This window comes from Somniosus microcephalus, chromosome 12, assembly GCF_052327205.1.
Source record: "Somniosus microcephalus isolate GS21.2 chromosome 12, FLI_Smic_1.0, whole genome shotgun sequence".
Lineage (NCBI taxonomy): Eukaryota > Metazoa > Chordata > Chondrichthyes > Squaliformes > Somniosidae > Somniosus > Somniosus microcephalus.
Window position 1 is genome coordinate 129,061,973 of NC_140998.1, and position 17,215 is coordinate 129,079,187.

Sequence of the window (17,215 nt, forward strand, 5' to 3'; positions counted from 1 at the left end):
ACGGCTGGGCGGATCGCATAAGGCACCGGTCTGGCCTTAAAAAACTTTGGGCTTGCATTTTCCTCTATTTTGATCATCGCTGTTATGCCTTTTAGTGTTCCGAGTCCCTCCTGGGACACTTCTTGTGCGTCAGTTAGCATTTTTGACAGTCGTCCAGGTGTGAGGTCGTCATCCTTTTTGGCATCTACAGTCAGTCCTTGTATGGAATGCCAATCTAGCTGTATCTTCCGGATCCATTCACGTCCTAGTAGTGGTGGTCCTCCCTCTGGCAATACATATAGGTCCATTTTTGGTGTTTCCTTGCCGTTATATATGACGTTCACCCTTATTTTTCCTTTGGGGTAGACTTTTTGCCCCGTGTACGTCTTCAAGACGATCTCTGTATCTCTCAAGGGTATATGTGAGAATAGCTGCTTGTAGTCCCTTCGGTTTATGACTGTTAGGGCTGATCCTGTGTCCAATTCCATTTTCACTTGGACTCCGGCTATCTTGAGCGTGACCCAGATAGTTTGGTGATCCTCCGTTTTGGTCACATTATGTAGTTTCAGACAACCCAGCTCCTTGCTTCCGGAGTCTGTATCACTTTTCTGTTCGTCTGAACTACTCTCCGTCACCTTATGTACCTTCTTGTACTTCTCCTGTGGAGATTTCTTGCTGCTGGTTTTCTTTTCCGACCTGCAGACTCTTGCTATGTGTCCTACTTTTCCACACTGTCTGCACACTTGGTCCTTGAACCAGCAATCATTATGGTCGTGTGTTGTTCTGCCGCAGCGATAGCACTTCACTATTCCGTATGACATTTCATTTGTGCCATATTCTTGCGGTCTCCGTTGTATCTCTGCCGCGTCCTGTGCTGTTGCTTCGTGTGATACTGCCATGCTGAAAGCCTTGTCCAGCATAAGATCCTTTTCTGATAGAAGCCGTTTCTGGGTTCCTTCACTTTGAAGCCCACACACAAACTTGTCCCTTAAAGTATCTGCTAGTCCCGTTCCAAACTGGCAGTGTTTCGATAGCTTGCGCAGTTCCGTTAAATACTCAGCATTACTTTCATCTTTATGCTGGTTCCTTTTCTGAAACTTAAATCTTTCCGCTATCAGCAGCGGTGTGGGGTTTAAGTGGTCCTGTAGGATTGACACTATGTTTTCAAAATCCTTTTCCACTGGCTTCTCTGGGGTTACGAGGTTTCGCAGTAAGCCATACATTTTTGCACCCATTGAATTCAACAATACCAGCGCTTTCCTGCCATCTGGCACTTCATTCACCTTGCAGTACACTTCTATGCGTTCGACAAATGTCGTCCAATCTTCGACTTCATTGTCGAACGCTGTGATACTGCCACTCTTCGGCATTTTTGGATGTGGTTAGACTGGCTCAAAATGGCATCTCCCGTGCTCTCCCTTCTTCTCCGCTGTGGCTCAAAATGGCGTCTCCCGCGCTCTCCCTTCTTCTCCGCTGTGGTTCAAAATGGCGTCTCCCACGCTCTCCCTTCTTCTCCGCTGCAGCTCAAAATGGTGTCTCCCGCGCTCTCCCTTCTTCCCCGCTGACGCTGCTCGGCCCTTCAACACCGGCTGCGCTCTGCGCGTTTTCCTGCGCGCCTCTCTCTTTCATTGACGCTGCTCGGCCCTTGAACACCAGCTGCGCTCTGCTCTCTCTCGTTGACGCCGCTCGGTCCTGAACTCCGGCTGCGCCCTGTGTGCTCTACCCTCTCTCTTCTCCCGTCGACGCCGCTCGGTCCTGAACATCAGCTGCGCCCTGTGCGCTCTACCCTCTCTCTTCTCCCGTCGACGCTGCTCGGCCTTTTTCTGTGCCGTCGGTCGGCTCTAGCCGCCGCTGTCCAGGGAGGGTCTGCGCCGTACCTGTTGCCAGCCCATTTCGCTGGACCACCGTGACTGGAGAACCAAGCCCAGCTCTCAACAGCCTCTCCTGCGATGCTCAAGTCTCCGCTGGATGGTCGACGCCCGTGCTTCTGGACTCGGCCTTCTTCTTTCACTGTTCTCCAGGAGCGAATCCCTGGGAGGTGATGCAGAGTTGCAGGAAGGTTTGAATCTTCTCGTCGCCAATGTTAGATCCGTGTATCTTGATGTTGTGTGTCCTTCAATAATTAGACAATAGACTGCAGGGAACAATCAACAGGTGTTTACTGGATGAGGGTTACTCTAAAACTAACTATACAGATCCCTATTCAGGGTTTATATACAGGTGTGGTCACTGCCGGTACTACAGTATACAGGAGCTGTAAAAAGTAGTTCTCCCCTTAAAAGGTACATGCACTACACTACTTTTTGCCCTTCGAGGGTGATCTGCTTCGCTTGCGAGATTGGCCCCTTCCCACCCTGCAGCTCCTCCGCAACGGGACCCCAGTGGCTGCAGCAAGGCTGGGGGAAGGCTGCTGAGTGTCAGAAACTGAGTCGGCAGATGCCCTTGAGGGACAGCCTGGACCAGCTCGGGGTCTGGAGGGCCCAGCTGCTGACTGCTCCAACTCTGCATGGGCGGCAGCAGTCTGTCCTACAGGTGGTGGCAGCTGCAGTGGAGAAGTGACAGTGTTGGCAGCAGGAATGCTGCCATCCTGACAGAGGACAGGCACTCCCTGGTCGGACGACACACTGGCACTCCCACGGGGCAGCAGTGCAGCATGCGGAGCAATCTGCTGAAGCACAGACTGCTGGCCTGCTGCGGCGCGGTGAGGGCCCCGGCGATTCATGCCCAATCCAGCGAGGGTGGCAGCAGTCAGTGCTCGAGTGGCCTCAATCTGCGTCTGCATCGGACCAGCCACTGACTGCATTGCACCACTAAGCACTTGCGTGGAAGCCGCCTGTGCTGCACCGAAGTCCTGCAGACTCCTTGCCTGTGCTGCACCGAAGTCCTGGACACTCCTTGATGTGCCTCAATAATCCCGAGACTCGATGTTAGCGAAACAAAACAAGGCTTTTATTAACTTGGAAGATAACCCGTAGTGGAGAGAGGAATCTACCCTGGAGGTCTGCAGTACTGGCTGTGAGGCCAGACTGAGCTGGCTTACATAGAGGCCAGGTATGGGCGGAGCCCTACACACAACACATTCCATACATTCCAATACACAATACAATGGTGAGGAGAAACCTGAAACCAACCACAGTCACAGGCAATACAATGGTAAGGAGGAACCTGAAACCAACCACAGTCACAGGCAGTGATGAATGGAATATTTCATCACATTCACCCCTTCTATAGATTTAGTCTGTTCGGGGGTTTGGTAGTCCTCTGCGACCGACGTGGCTGTTGTGGTGTCGCGGGTGTCGGCTGGGTGTCCCCGGTGGCCTCCTGGGTCTCTGCCGGGGGTGCCGCCAGGGTTGTTGAAGGGGTAGTTGGTGGGGGTGCCGTTGGTCGATGTTCTTCCGGGGGTGATGAAAGAGTAGTGGGTGGGTAAGAGTTGCTGTGGTCGTTGTTGCTGCTATTGCCGTGGTTGTCGTCGTTAACGGCTGGGGCGACGTCTTTTATTGACACGGTGTCCTCCCTTCCGTCGGCGTGCCAGACATACGCGTATTGGGGGTTGGCGTGGAGTAGGTGCACTGGCTCCACGAGAGGGTCCGTCTTATGGCCCCTCACATGCCTTCGCACGAATACCGGACCCGGGGTGGAGAGCCATGACGGCATGGATACGCCTGAGGTGGATTTCCGGGGGAAGCTAAACATTCGTTCATGAGGCGTGGCATTAGTGGCAGTACACAATAGCGACCATATCGAATGGAGCACATCTGAGAGGACTTCCTGCCAGCGGGAGATAGGGAGGCCCTTGGTCCTTAGAGCTAGAGTGACTGCTTTCCATACTGTCCCGTTCTCTCGCTCCACTTGACCGTTACCCCGGGGGTTGTAGCTGGTGGTACGGCTCGTGGCGATACCCCTGGACAGCATGTACTGGCGTAGCTCTTCACTCATGAAGGACGCCCCCCTATCCGTGTGGATGTAGCTCGGCATACCGAACAGGCAGAACAGGCTGTTGAGGCATTTAATGACCGTGGCGCTGGTCATGTCTGGGCAGGGGAAGGCGAATGGGAACCGGGAGTATTCGTCCACAATGTTCAGGAAGTAAACATTGCGGTCGACGGACGGGAGGGGGCCCTTGAAATCTAAGCTGAGCCGCTCAAAGGGCCGTGTAGCTTTGATTAAGTGGGCTCTATCAGGGTGGTAGAACCGAGGCTTGCACTCAGCGCAAGTGCGGCAGTTCCTGGTCAGAGACCGAACTTCCTCAATCGAGTAGGGTAAGTTGCGGGACTTTATGAAGTGGAACAGCCGCGTGACCCCTGGGTGGCAGAGGTCGTTGTGGAGGGTCTGTAGCCGATCCCCGGTGGCGCTGGCACACATCCCTCGTGAGAGGGCATCTGGGGATTCGTTAAGGGCCCCTGGCCGGTAAATGATGTCATACTCGAAGGTGGAGAGCTCGATCCGCCACCTAAGAATCTTATCATTTTTGATCTTCCCCCTCTGTTTATTATTGAACATAAACGCTACCGACCGCTGGTCGGTAAGTAGGGTGAAGCGTTTGCCGGCTAGGTAGTGGCGCCAGTGGCGCACTGCCTCCACGATGGCTTGGGCCTTCTTTTCCACGGGGGAGTGTCTGATCTCGGGGCCTTGGAGGGTCCTCGAGAAGAAAGCTACGGGCCGCCCCGCCTGGTTGAGGGTGGCCGCCAAGGCGAAGTCAGACGCATCACTTTCCACTTGAAATGGAGTGTTCTCGTCCACTGCCTGTAGCGTGGCCCGCTCAATATCCTGCTTAATGCTTTTGAAGGCGGCGTGGGCCTCAGCAGAGAGCGGAAAAGAGGATGCTTTCAAGAGGGGGCGGGCTTTGTCGGAGTAGTTGGGGACCCATTGGGAATAATAAGAAAATAACCCCAGGCACCTTTTCAGGGCTTTGGGAGTGTTGGGCAGGGGCAGCTCCCGTAGGGGGCGCAATCAGTCGGGGTCTGGTCCGATTTCCCCATTCTCCACCACGCTGCCTAGTATGCAGAGGCGCGTGGTGTTGAAAGTGCACTTGTCCTCGTTGTAGGTGAGGTTGAGTTTTTGTGCGGTTTTCAGGAACCTCTCGAGGTTCGAGTCGTGATCCTGCTGGTTGTGACCGCAGATGGTGACGTTGTCGAGGTAGGGGAAGGTTGCCTGCAAGTGGTGGTCATCGACCATGCGATCCATCTCCCTCTGGAAGACCGAGACCCCATTCGTCACCCCAAAGGGGACTCTGAGGAATTGGTAGAGGCGTCCGTTCGCCTCGAAGGCGGTGTACGGGCGGTCCTCTGGTCTGATAGGGAGCTGGTGGTACGCTGACTTGAGGTCGATGGTGGAGAACACCCGGTATTGGGCGATTTGGTTCACCATTTCTGATATGCGGGGTAACGGGTAGGCGTCTAGTTGGGTGTACCTGTTGATCGTTTGGCTATAGTCGATCACCATCCGTTTCTTCTCGCTACCCCTTACCACCACCACTTGGGCGCGCCACGGGCTATTGCTGCATTCAATAATGCGCTCTTTCAGGAGCCTGTCTACCTCGGTCGCGATAAACCGCCTGTCCTCCCAGCTGTACCTCCTGCTTTTGGTCGCTATTGGCCGGCAGTTAGGGGTAAGGTTCGCGAATAGCGAAGGCGGCTTTACCTTCAGGGTAGCCAGGCCGCACACTGTGAGGGGCGGCTGGGACCCACCATACTTGAGTGTGATGCTTTGGTGGTTGCACTGGAAATCCAGGCCCAAGATCACGCTCGCGCATAGATTCTTCATGATTAATACTTTAAAATTATCGTATACAGTCCCGTTAATGGACAATTGTACCGTGCAGTAACCCAGAATGGTCGATGTCTGGGTTTTATCAGCCATAGAGATGGTACCCCGAGTAGGGACCACCTTTAGGGAGAGTTGTCGTGCCAGTTCCGGGTGGATAAAACTCTCCGTGCTTCCACTGTTAATTAAACATTTAACCCCGCACCCGTTTACCTCGATGTCCACCATTGATTTGGATAGCGGGTGGGGCCTGGTCTGGTCCACTGTGACCGATGCCACTGTAGGGCCTTGATCGAGACAAGATGGCGTCCGCGCTTTCTGCTCACAAGATGGTGGACCCCATGAGGTCGGGCAAGATGGCGTCCAAGATGGCCGCTCCCACGGCGCACACGTGGCGGTGGCGGGTTTTGGTTTTCCAGCGGGGTTCCCTCTGCATACCTTCCCAAAGTGCCCCTTCTTACCGCACTTAAAGCAGGTGGTGCCTTTCGCCGGGCACAGGTTTCTGGTGTGCTTTGGTCGCCCGCAGAAGTAGCAGTTGGGTCCCCGACGTGTCACGGCTGTCGTAGGGCTTCTGGGGGGAGAGCGGGGCCCCGACGGTGTCGGGCTGCCGGGCGGGGAAGATGCCTTCCAAGATGGCGGCGCCCTTGGTGCACACGTGGCGGCGTGGACGGCGCGGGCTGAAGAGTAGGCGTCCGAGTTTCTCTGGGCCACATCCAGGGATCGCGCGGTGTCCGCAGCCTGTTTCAGGTCCAATCCCGTTTTTTCCAGCAGTCTTTGCCGGATGTAAGGGGAGCTGAGGCCTGTGATAAAGGCATCGCGAACAAGCTCGTCGATGTACACTGCGGCTTTTACATCTCGGCACTTGCAGTCTTTGCCAAGCATTTTCAGGGTGCCTAGGAACTCCTCCACCGATTCCCCAGGTCGCTGTGCGCGGGTGGCGAGCAGGTGCCTAGCATACACCTCATTCGTAGGCTGCTGGTAATGCGCCTTTAAGATGTCGCAGGCGGCCAGGTACGTGTCGGCGTCTTGGATGAGGGGGTAAACCCAGTGGCTTACCCAATTCCGCAGAATTCCGAGTTTCATACTCGCAGCGTCCGTAGCGTCTTTGATGGCTGCGGAATTGTCCAGGAAGAATTCCATACACATAAACCAGTGTCCGAAGCGTGCGGATGCGTCCGGAGCATGCTGATCCAAATCCAAACGTTCGGGTTTCAGGAGTTGATCCATTGTGTTGAAAAATAAGTTAATAAAATTGATGTGCCTCAATAATCCCGAGACTCGATGTTAGCGAAACAAAACAAGGCTTTTATTAACTTAGAAGATAACCCGTAGTGGAGAGAGGAATCTTCCCTGGAGGTCTGCAGTACTGGCTGTGAGGCCAGACTGAGCTGGCTTACATAGAGGCCAGGTATGGGCGGAGCCCTACACACAACACATTCCATACATTCCAATACACAATACAATGGTGAGGAGAAACCTGAAACCAACCACAGTCACAGGCAATACAATGGTAAGGGGGAACCTGAAACCAACCACAGTCACAGGCAGTGATGAATGGAATATTTCATCACACTCCTTGCCAGTGACTCAATGGATTCGGGCATCCTTGCCACTGCAGCCATGAGCTCAGTGTGCCTCTGCTCTGCTTGGGCGTCCATTTCAGCGAGGAGCCACAGCTCTTCTGCGCTCACTGTAGCAGGACTGGAGGCTAGACTCTCCCTCCGGGGAAAAGGCCGCCGAGTTTCCCTACCACCCCCCCCCCGCGTTGCTGCAGCCTGCTGGGCCCCGGAGCTTCACCCTCCTCAGACCCTTCCCCCCCTGCTCCCCTCCAGGGAAGACGTGTCCCCATTATGGCCTTGGGCTGCCTCGGCTGAGGGTGGCACTGATGGTCCAGCTTCCTCTTCCTCCTCGCCTTCAGAATCACTCACAGTGGCAGCTTGAGGGCCCGCCTCCTCAGCTGGCGAATCAGCATCTTAAAGCAGGGAGGTACAAGTGTTGCTTTAGCGTGAGGACAGGGCAGCAGCGAGGGAGGCACGAGTGCTGCAATGCACTGTATTGGTTCGATAGTGGCAAAGGATGCTGGTGTGAGGCACAAGTGGAAGGAGAGAGGTCAAAAAGGTGATGACCTTACCATTGCTGTCCAGAACGGGGTCGGCATCTCCAGTGGCGACGGGGCCAATCATCCGGCCTGCCATAATGCGCTGGACTCGCTGCTCCAGATCGCTGAGGTCTTGAAGGTGAGGCCGGCCTCTCCCGGTCCATTGCTGCTGCCTCCTGTTATGGGCCAGCTTGCCTTGCAAGAGAAAGGACGGGCTCGGAGTACAGTGTGAAGCCCTGATCTTGGCTGCACTGCCTCCCATGGTAGAATAGCCCTTCTAGTGCGTAAAGTGCTGAATGTGCATGAGAGTTTCATGAAAGGCCCATAGGTGTTGGATGAGGGCTGGACGTTGGGGTTTTCAGGACCCTTTGGCCATAAAGTGAGGTTGAGATGCAAGGATGAAGAGGATACTGAAAAGGGTACTCACCCTGACGACCCGAGTGAGGTCGTTGAACTTCTTCCTGCATTGCACAGGGGTCCTAGGCACCATGCTGCTGGAGGTCACTCTGTGAGCCACCTCCCTCCAAGCTTTGCGATAGTCAGTGGGCAGCGGCCTCCTGCCACTGTCCAGAAACAGGATAGATCGCCTGCGCTCCACCGCGCCAACCAGAACCTGCAGGGCCCCCTCACTGAACCGCTGCGCTCGCTCCCTGGCCCTCTCCATGGTCCTAGGCGTTAGAATGTGGCAGCAGGACTGTCCAGGCCAAGAATCAGGGCTCCAATGTGTAGGGTGTGGCTGCAATCCAAGATCGACCCTCCCCTTTAAGAGCTGACCGGCGCCAGCGTGTCTGCGTGCAATTGCTAACTGGCCGCACCTGCGCTGCGCCCGCCCTCGGTGGTAGCGCCTCGCTTCTCCGGCTTAACGCCTTAGGACAGTCGTGCAGTGCCTGTTTTAGCGCTCCAAGCATCTCCTGGGGCGAAGCAGGTCAATTTAGCAGTAGGTGGCGATAATTTGCGCCGGGCGCTAAATTTCGCGCCCGCTCGAGTATAACGCCCCAAACGTGGCAATATTGAATTTCTCCCCCTTTATTCCTTTATCCAAGTCATTAATATATATGGTGAAAAGCTGAGGCCCCAGTACAGATCCCTGGGAACACCACTAGTCACATCTGCTCAGAGAATGAACCCATTTGAACTAAAGGATTACACTCAGTTTCCCACGTTTGCCCTGCATTTACAGTGCTAAAACAAACTCGCTTATTACAATGATGACATAACTGTAAAAGCCATTTCTTCATGTGTTTACAATTCTGACTTCAAGATAAGGGAGCCCGTTTAGCAGTGTAAACACGCGGAGCCACACATGCTCAATATTTTCCTGCAGCCCAAAATAAACAAGCGACCAATGTAAAAGCGTCGTCAGACCACCCTTGATAACTCTCCCTCAACTCACCGTGTGACAGCATCACCAAGATTAAGAACTCCGAGCACAAGGAATTGTGGGTAGAAAACCACAGCCTCTCCTGCCAATAAGAATCCAATCAAGGAGAAATAAATAAAAGGGCATGCTCACTTCCCACCCACCCATCCACTCCCTCCCCATCAACCTTTGTGTGATGTCCATCCCAAACTCTCATGGTAGCATTCCTGCTGATAGAGCAAAATTTAAAAAACTGTACTAAGTCCAGAACCTTCACATGTCTCCACATTTAGGACTTTTTTTTTTATTTTGTTGCATGTCATCTTTTCATGGACTTGTTCATACAGAAGCCCTTCATCACAATATACTGTCCACAATTCAGGAGGCATTTAATTTTTCCCAAAATGGCTGACTACAGTTGCCATTTTCAAAATGGCCTTTATCTCATAAATATTATATTGTCTTTCCATCCTCCTCCAATGATAAATACATTTGAGACATTTTAAAAGTTATTTGGAAAATGGGGCAATAAACAAGTATCGATTTTTTTTATCCCCAAGTCAAAAAATGCCTGCTGCATCACATTGTTCCTGGTCTTGAAGAAAAATCTCAAGTTTTTAAACCAACTCCTAAAGCAACTTTACAATTGGTTCTTGCAATGAGAGATTCCTGAAAGCACCACAAGGGGTGAATATTTTACCTTCACTGTCAGATGATCAGGGACTAGATGGAGAAAATAGACCCAGATCCACACGGTTGTGTCAATCTTCTCTTTTTACATCATCTTCATTTGCTGCAAAATTGAAAGCACGACATAAACAATCTTGTCAGCAACAGTCCAAACGATTTCTATCAATGTGAAATATAGTTGTCGCAGCAGCCAGAATACATCAGTGTATGGGCCGGTGCCAAGAGCATTAATGCTGACTAAACATTTTCAGTGTTGCCAGTTCACAAGCATCATCCTATTCCTGAAAGTCGTGCAATTTCCCTGCAAATACATTAAAAAATCCCTCCCTATAAAAAGGGAATAGAGCTCAATTTTGAAAGCCTTGCAGTGGGTGCTGGCTGTGGGCTGAGGGACAGAGTATGCCCAGAGCAAGCAAGAGAGGGTGGTGGTAGCACAAGGGATCATATTTACAAATTAAGGACAACAAAAGAAAAGGGGAAACGTAGGAGGAACTTTTTTTTGAATGAAAATGGTGGTAAGGTTGTGGAACAGGTTACTGACACAGGTGATGGAACATGAAACCTTATTGTCTTAATGTGTTTCAAGAAGGAACTGCACAGGTTCTGTCAACAGAGGGGATTCAGGGTTATTAGAAATGCACTGTGGAAATGCTGTGGATAAGTGGGCTAGATGGACTGAAGGTTTTCTCCTGCCTGAAACTGTTACTATATGTTGAAGCATGTGCATTCTTCCAACTCTGCCCTACTTCCCCAACGCACTTAACTTGAACTGTCAAGGGTCACTCCAAAAGTCAGGTGTACTGGGAGATGTGGAGGGGGGGCCATCGGGGGTTGGATGTGATCATATTTTTCTACCTCTTGCTGATGAGACTGGCCAAAGTATAAACAGAGCTCCTTCACCATCAGCGAGGGTGCCTCGCCAACATGCTCAGGAATCTGCAGTGCTGCGCCGCTTTCAATAAAGCTTTCATTTGATTGACTTTTTTCCATCGTGTAACAAGTACAGTCAAAACAGATGACACAGATCATAAAACATAAAAGTACATGTGCTACATTCAGAGATGTAGAAATAAAAGGAAACACAGGTGTTAAGACCGTGAAACAAATAGCACTAGCCCACAAGTTACTGTTTGCAGTAGTCATACAAGAATGTTCAACAGGCTAACGCTATTAAAATAGAGAAAAGGGAAATGTTGTATTAAAGTATGAGCTATTTAAATCATTTAAGCAAAACAGAACACCACAACCATTCTAATAGCGGATAAAAGAATGTCGTACGAATGGATTAAGCTTTCATATGCTATTCATTTGTGGCTGCATGTTGCATATCAATGGGCTACTTTCTGCTGTCATTTATAGGCTATTATCTGCCCACAGCTTCTAATACACCACCATAATGCAAACACTTGATTTGTAACCCACCTCAAACCTCCCCACCCAGAGTACGACTACAAGTCTATCTTGAAACTCTGTTTTTTGGTCACCCTTCCGAATAGCTCCTTCTTTGCCTCAGCATCCATTTCTTTGATTGCGCCTCTATGAAGCACTTTGGGATGTTCAAGGGGCTATATAATTGCAAATTGCTGTTGTAAAAACAGAAGGTAATGAGCAAATCAGGACGGTACAGGACCCAGGGCTGCATTGTGCTGTTAATGGAGCAACGGCAGTAGCAAAGTGCAAGTAATGTTCTTCGTGGTTCAACCATCTCACGCTGTGATCATTTTATTAAAAATTAAATTAACTGATAGTCAACTGGTGTGAAAAGTAGTCCAGTAATATGCAACCATTCAGCCACAAATGAATAGCAGCAATTAATTTGAAGACTTATTGGTGAATAATAACCTCCAGATTGGTATGGACACTCAGGGAAACTGATTCAAGCATGTGTTCACCTTATTGAATCTCGTTTAATATAATTTATAACAGATGAGAGATCCTTTTAATTTATAATGGATGAGAGATACTCCAAATTGAAGGTTTTTTCAAGATGTTGGGTGACACGAGTGGAGGAAACTGTTCTTGATAAAGGGTTTTGACCCGAAACGTTGACTCTAATTTCTCTCCATGGATGTTGCCTGGCCTGCTGAGTTTTTCCAGCATTTTCTGTTGTTATTTCGGATTTCCAGCATCTGCAGTATTTTGCTATTGCACTGTACTGAGGGCTGGTATGTCAGAAATGTCATCTTCATAATCACTGGGGGCACAGATACTTTTGAAATATTATACTGGGGTACCAACAAGGAAGGGACCAGCACAAATACTGTGGGGGGGGGTGCTGAGGGAAAGAAGGGACCGGTATCAATAGCAACAGGGCAAAAGAATGGAGCAGGCACAAATAGCAGGGGAAAGAGAGGTGACGGGCATAAACCGGAGAGAGAGAGAGAGAGCAATTAGACACAAACAGTGGGCAGGGGAAGATCAGATAGACGCAAAACAGAAGGGGAAGACTAGTTGGAATGAACAGAAGGGGTAGTGATGAACAGTGAGGGTAGAGGTCAGATCAGCAACAGGGAGAGATAGGGGATGGACACAAAGAACAAGGGAGCCAATAATGGACAGACACAGAAAGTTGGATGGAAAGACCGTCTTAATGTTGGCTTAATAAACTTGCAATTTATTTTATTTCAACCTTTCTTGAAAACAGGTCAAACCTATTACACATAGGTTGTACAAAGCTTGAACACAAATGCAATGCCTGTAGAATTACTTCCCCCCCCCCCACCGCTGTGACCTACAACAGTTAATATGAAGACAAAGCTAAAAACACTAAAGCACACCCTGTGTGACAGGTTCACCTTTAATGATACCAAACTATGTTTTCCCCTGCCCAATTTTCTGTTTTATTCTGCCCTCTCCAGAGGGCAGCGGTTTATATTGTGCTAGCTCCACAGGCAGTGGCAAGCCTTCAGTGTCTGGCCCTAGAAGCCATTTTTCATACATATAACCAAGGCAATGAGGAGGGTTGAGGCCAGGTCGAGGAAACTCTGGTCACAGGGCATCCACAATGTGAAGAGGCCTCGATGCTAAGCCTGAGCTGTTGGGCAGCTCTCTGTTAAGTTTTAAATCTGGCGTGATTTCTAAGTGCACACTAATCAACTACTCAGAGGTTGCAAAAGCAGTGGAACAACTTACACAGAGCAGCCATCAGCTGTGAACGGAGTGGGGGACTTTGAGTATCTTATAGAGTAAGCACACTGAGATGGGTGTGACTGGACAGAAATGATACAAGTGGGGATCACTGAATGAAGAGGAGCAGTCAGAAGAGTCTAGAAATTGCTGGAATAACAGAGGGAATGCCAGGAACGGACAGTGCGAGAGAGAAAGTGGGAAAGTAAGAGAGAGAAACACATATAAAGCAGCAGAGTAACCGAGAGACGATGCCAGGTCAGGTGTTAAAAGCCGCTGTGGTAATGACAATAGACAGTGCTACCTGTGACTGGTCAATGCCGAGTTCCAGGTGTTGAGTTAAGTAATCAGGCCAACTCCAGAAAGTGCCAATGGCGTCAGGCGAACGAGTGCCTGGAGGAGGGGAGTGGAACCAGCAATGGAGGAAATGCTATCAAAAGGTGGATGAACTAGTCCTTGAATTAGCCAACGACATCCACAGCCTGCAAGGCTCGACACAGCTGCAGTGCAGAGCAAGTCAATGGAAGAGCAACCATGGTCAGTCTGGGCTGAAGTCCCTGCCTTAAGAGACGAAGAGGACAGTCGGAGGGGCTCCGATATCCAGCTAGTGATGAACAGAGAGAAAAACACAGCAGGCAGAGGTAAAAATAGAAAGGGGGAACCAAAAAAAGAGGGCGAGAAAGACAGAGGAACAGACTGAAAAATACTGGAGTCAGATAGAGGGAAAAACACCAGTAAACAAAGGAGAGTAACAGATAGAAGTGCAGAGAATAAGTGTAGAGTAACAGCCACAGAGAAACAACAGAGAAAGGCAAAAAGTTAAAGAAATAAGGGATGAGGGGGAATGACATCTCCTGTCTTTACTGGAGGAAACAACATTAGACCGTGGTCTATTTTTTTGCTAAAATTTGCACAAGGAGGAATGTCAGAACCAGGGATAGAGTGAGAGAGAGAAAAAAGATAGAAACAAGGAGTAACAGGAGATACATTCTATTTACTTCATAAAAAGCATGGTGGATCTTGTCTGAATCTAATTTGGAACCTATAAATAATAACGGCAATAGGGAAATGCATCAGATAGAGTGCACCTGCTTCAAATGAAAGATTCTGCATTTCCCACAATGCTACATTTCCCTGATGCCCTGGAATGACGTTCGATTACTATAGTCTGGGGAACGGGCAGCTCTCAGAGGCAGTTTGATTTCAGATTTCCAGCACCCGCAGTATTTTGCTTTTGTAAAAGAAAGACCAGCCAAGGTTCCTGTTCCTGGTCGTAGTCGAGTGACCTCTGCTACAAGTACTGCTGTGGATGTTGGGTGAGAAGCAGCTCAGGTGTGAATGCGATGCCTGCCACAGCTGACCAGCCGCCTTGGGCCTGCCGAGAGAGGTTTGCAGACACCTGCAAGAGCTGCCCGTTCCCCAGACTATAGTAATCGAACGTCATTCCAGGGCATCAGGGAAATGTAGCATTGTGGGAAATGCAGAATCTTTCATTTGAAGCAGGTGCACTCTATCTGATGCATTTCCCTATTGCCTTTATTATTTATAGGTCCCAAATTATGTTCAGACAAGATCCACCATGTTTTTTATGAAGTAAATAGAATGTATCTCCTGTTACTCTCCTTGTTTCTTTCTGTTTTTCTCTCTGTCACTCTATCCCTGGTTCTGACATTCCTCCTTGTGCAAATTTTAGCAAAAAATAGACCACGGTCCAATGTTGTTTCCTCCAGTAAAGACAGGAGATGTCATTCCCCCTCAGCCCTTATTTCTTTAACGTTTTGCCTTTCTCTGTTGTTTCTCTGTGGCTGTTACTGCACTTCTGTCTGTTACTCTCCTTTTTTTAAACTGGTGCTTTTCTCTCTATCTGATTCCAGTATTTTTCAGCCTGTTCCTCTCTGTCTTTCTCGCCCGCTTTCTGGTTTTTTTGGTTCCCCCTTTCTATTTTTACCTCGGCCTGCTGCGTTTCCCTCTGTTCATCATCACTAGCTGGATATTGGAGTCCCTCTGACTGTCCTCCTCATCTCTTAAGGCAGGGGCTTAAGCCCAGACTGACCATGGTTGCTCTTCCATTGACTTGCTCTGCACTGCAGCTGTGTCGAGCCTTGCAGGCTGTGGATGCCGTTGGCTAATTCAAGGATTAGTTCATCCACCTTTTGATAGCATTTCCTCCATACCGTCATGGTTTATATCGAAACATGTTTACCTTTTCTATACCATTTAATGCCATATACTTCTCCAAGATCTGAAGAGGCCGGTTTGTCCAGGCTTCCCTCACAATTTAATCCTCCAACACTAGGAATCGGCTTAAATATGTTCTTGTCCTGATGACCAAAACTATAATCAACTTGAGCACCGTGTCCAGTTAATGGTCTGACCAGAGCACGATACACAGTCTGCATAACCTTCTGTGAGTTACATTCTACTGATGCGGCAATATAGTTAAAAATTCTGCTCCACAGTGAGAGGAACAAAAATCATCTGTAATTATTTCATCCTGAAATTCAAACAGTGCAGCTTCTGTCAAACAGACTGCTGTTTTTCAGCTGTGAGGCTCTCCAGGAAGTCAAACCCTGGAATGGAAATCATGGCCAGACGGCTGGTCTATTGACTGCATATTAATGAATAAATTCAGATTTTATTCAGCCAATTTTCTCCCCTCATCTCCTCAAGGGGTTGATTGGTGCTGGGGTATGATACCAGGTGTGTCACCAGCACTCTGTCACTTTGCTTAGCTGGCCAGCCTTCACAGCTGCGAGGAATCCGAGCACGTATCCTATGAATTCGCAGCAAAGCTAACAGTGGTGTCACAAACCCGACAACCACTGAATTTACTGGGACACAAGTCAACAATCCTCAGCGTGGGATTCCAGGGTCATCCAAGAATTCTGTTCTAGATCAGTGCATTTAAAAAAATAAGATCCCCTGGAGGTGGTCAGCACTGTCAGACAGTTGGAATAGTGAGAGATTCAGGGCATTTTGTCACGCTGCCACTCGTTTGCTGATTGATACGAGCAGAGAGTGATGTAAGGAAGGTAAAATGTCATCAGAGAAAGAGTGCAAATTGTACGTCCAATCTCCTGCATGACATGCCTGCACACAGCTCACAACTAACATCATTAATACACATTAAACCGCGAGGGCAGAGTCGAGATAGAGCGGGAAATGGAAAGAATGACATCAGAACCAGCGCAGAGAAGGAGGACGGGTAGAACCCGAGGGATCCAAGATAAGTATCGAAGGCAAATATTGAGGCAAGGACCAAAGGTAGAGAACTAGGATAATTAAACCATGTTTAAAAAAGCATGAGAGTTTCCAGTAGTAGCCATTCAGCGAGGGTAAATGACGCCCAGACCTGGCGACATCACAGGACGGCAGGTTGGGGATTGGTTGGTGAGTAATACCTTTTTTTGCTCTCTAAACCAAGAGCCTATAATTTGCTAATACTTTATTAAATTCATAATTTAAACTAGATAAGTTTAAAAAACTAAAAATAAACCAAGTGAATTAATTACATAAAACTTTAATTAAATATATAAAACAAGGTTAGATAGGGATGGCAGTGCAGGTGGTGTGCCACATCTGCAGCATGTGGGAGTTTGTGGAGAGCAGCATGATCCCAGGCAATCACATCTGCAGTAAGTGTCTGAAACTCGAGGAACTTTGGCTCAAAGATGTTGAGCTGGAGTCCGAGGTGCAGACATTGCGATGTATCAGGGAGGGAGGGGGCTTACCTGGGCATTCTGACCCAGGAGGCACATACAGCCCTTAGATTAGGTAGTGGTTTAGATTTGTTTAGTGGTCAGGAACAGGAAGATGTGACTGCAAGTCAGGCAGGTAAGGGGACCTCAGATGCAGTGCTGGAGGAGCCTCATACTTTGCCCTTGTCCAACAGGTACTTGCGACTGGTGTGGATGAGAATAAAGATTGCAGGGAGGATGGGCAAATTGACCACAGCACCATGGTATAGAAGGCCATTCAAGTGGGGGGATTGCAAAGGACAGTGGTAGTTATAGGGGATAATATAGGGATAGGTACTGTTCTCTGGAGTTGCGACGGAGAGTTCCGAAGGCTGTGTTGCCCGCCCGGTGCCAGGGCTAAGGACATCTCCTCACAGCTGGAGAAGAACTTGGAGCAGGAGGGGAAGGATCCAGTTGACGTGGTCCATGTAGGAACCAATAATATAGGTAGAACTAGGAATG

General features: G+C 49.4%; 1 protein-coding gene across 15 annotated transcripts in view; it reads right to left on the reverse strand.

Moving 5' to 3' along the window:
- The window catches only part of LOC147109520 (alpha-(1,6)-fucosyltransferase), a 993,309-nt gene that overhangs the window by 691,861 nt on the left and 284,233 nt on the right, over positions 1-17,215 (reverse strand). For 13 of the 15 annotated variants that reach the window (XM_086003552.1, XM_086003541.1, XM_086003540.1 and 10 more), the window contains one exon: positions 9,901-9,993. The exons of the other annotated variants lie outside the window; for them this stretch is intronic. The gene's annotated coding sequence lies outside the window, so the exon portion shown is untranslated. The remainder of the gene's footprint in view (positions 1-9,900; positions 9,994-17,215) is intronic. 15 annotated transcript variants of the gene reach the window in all.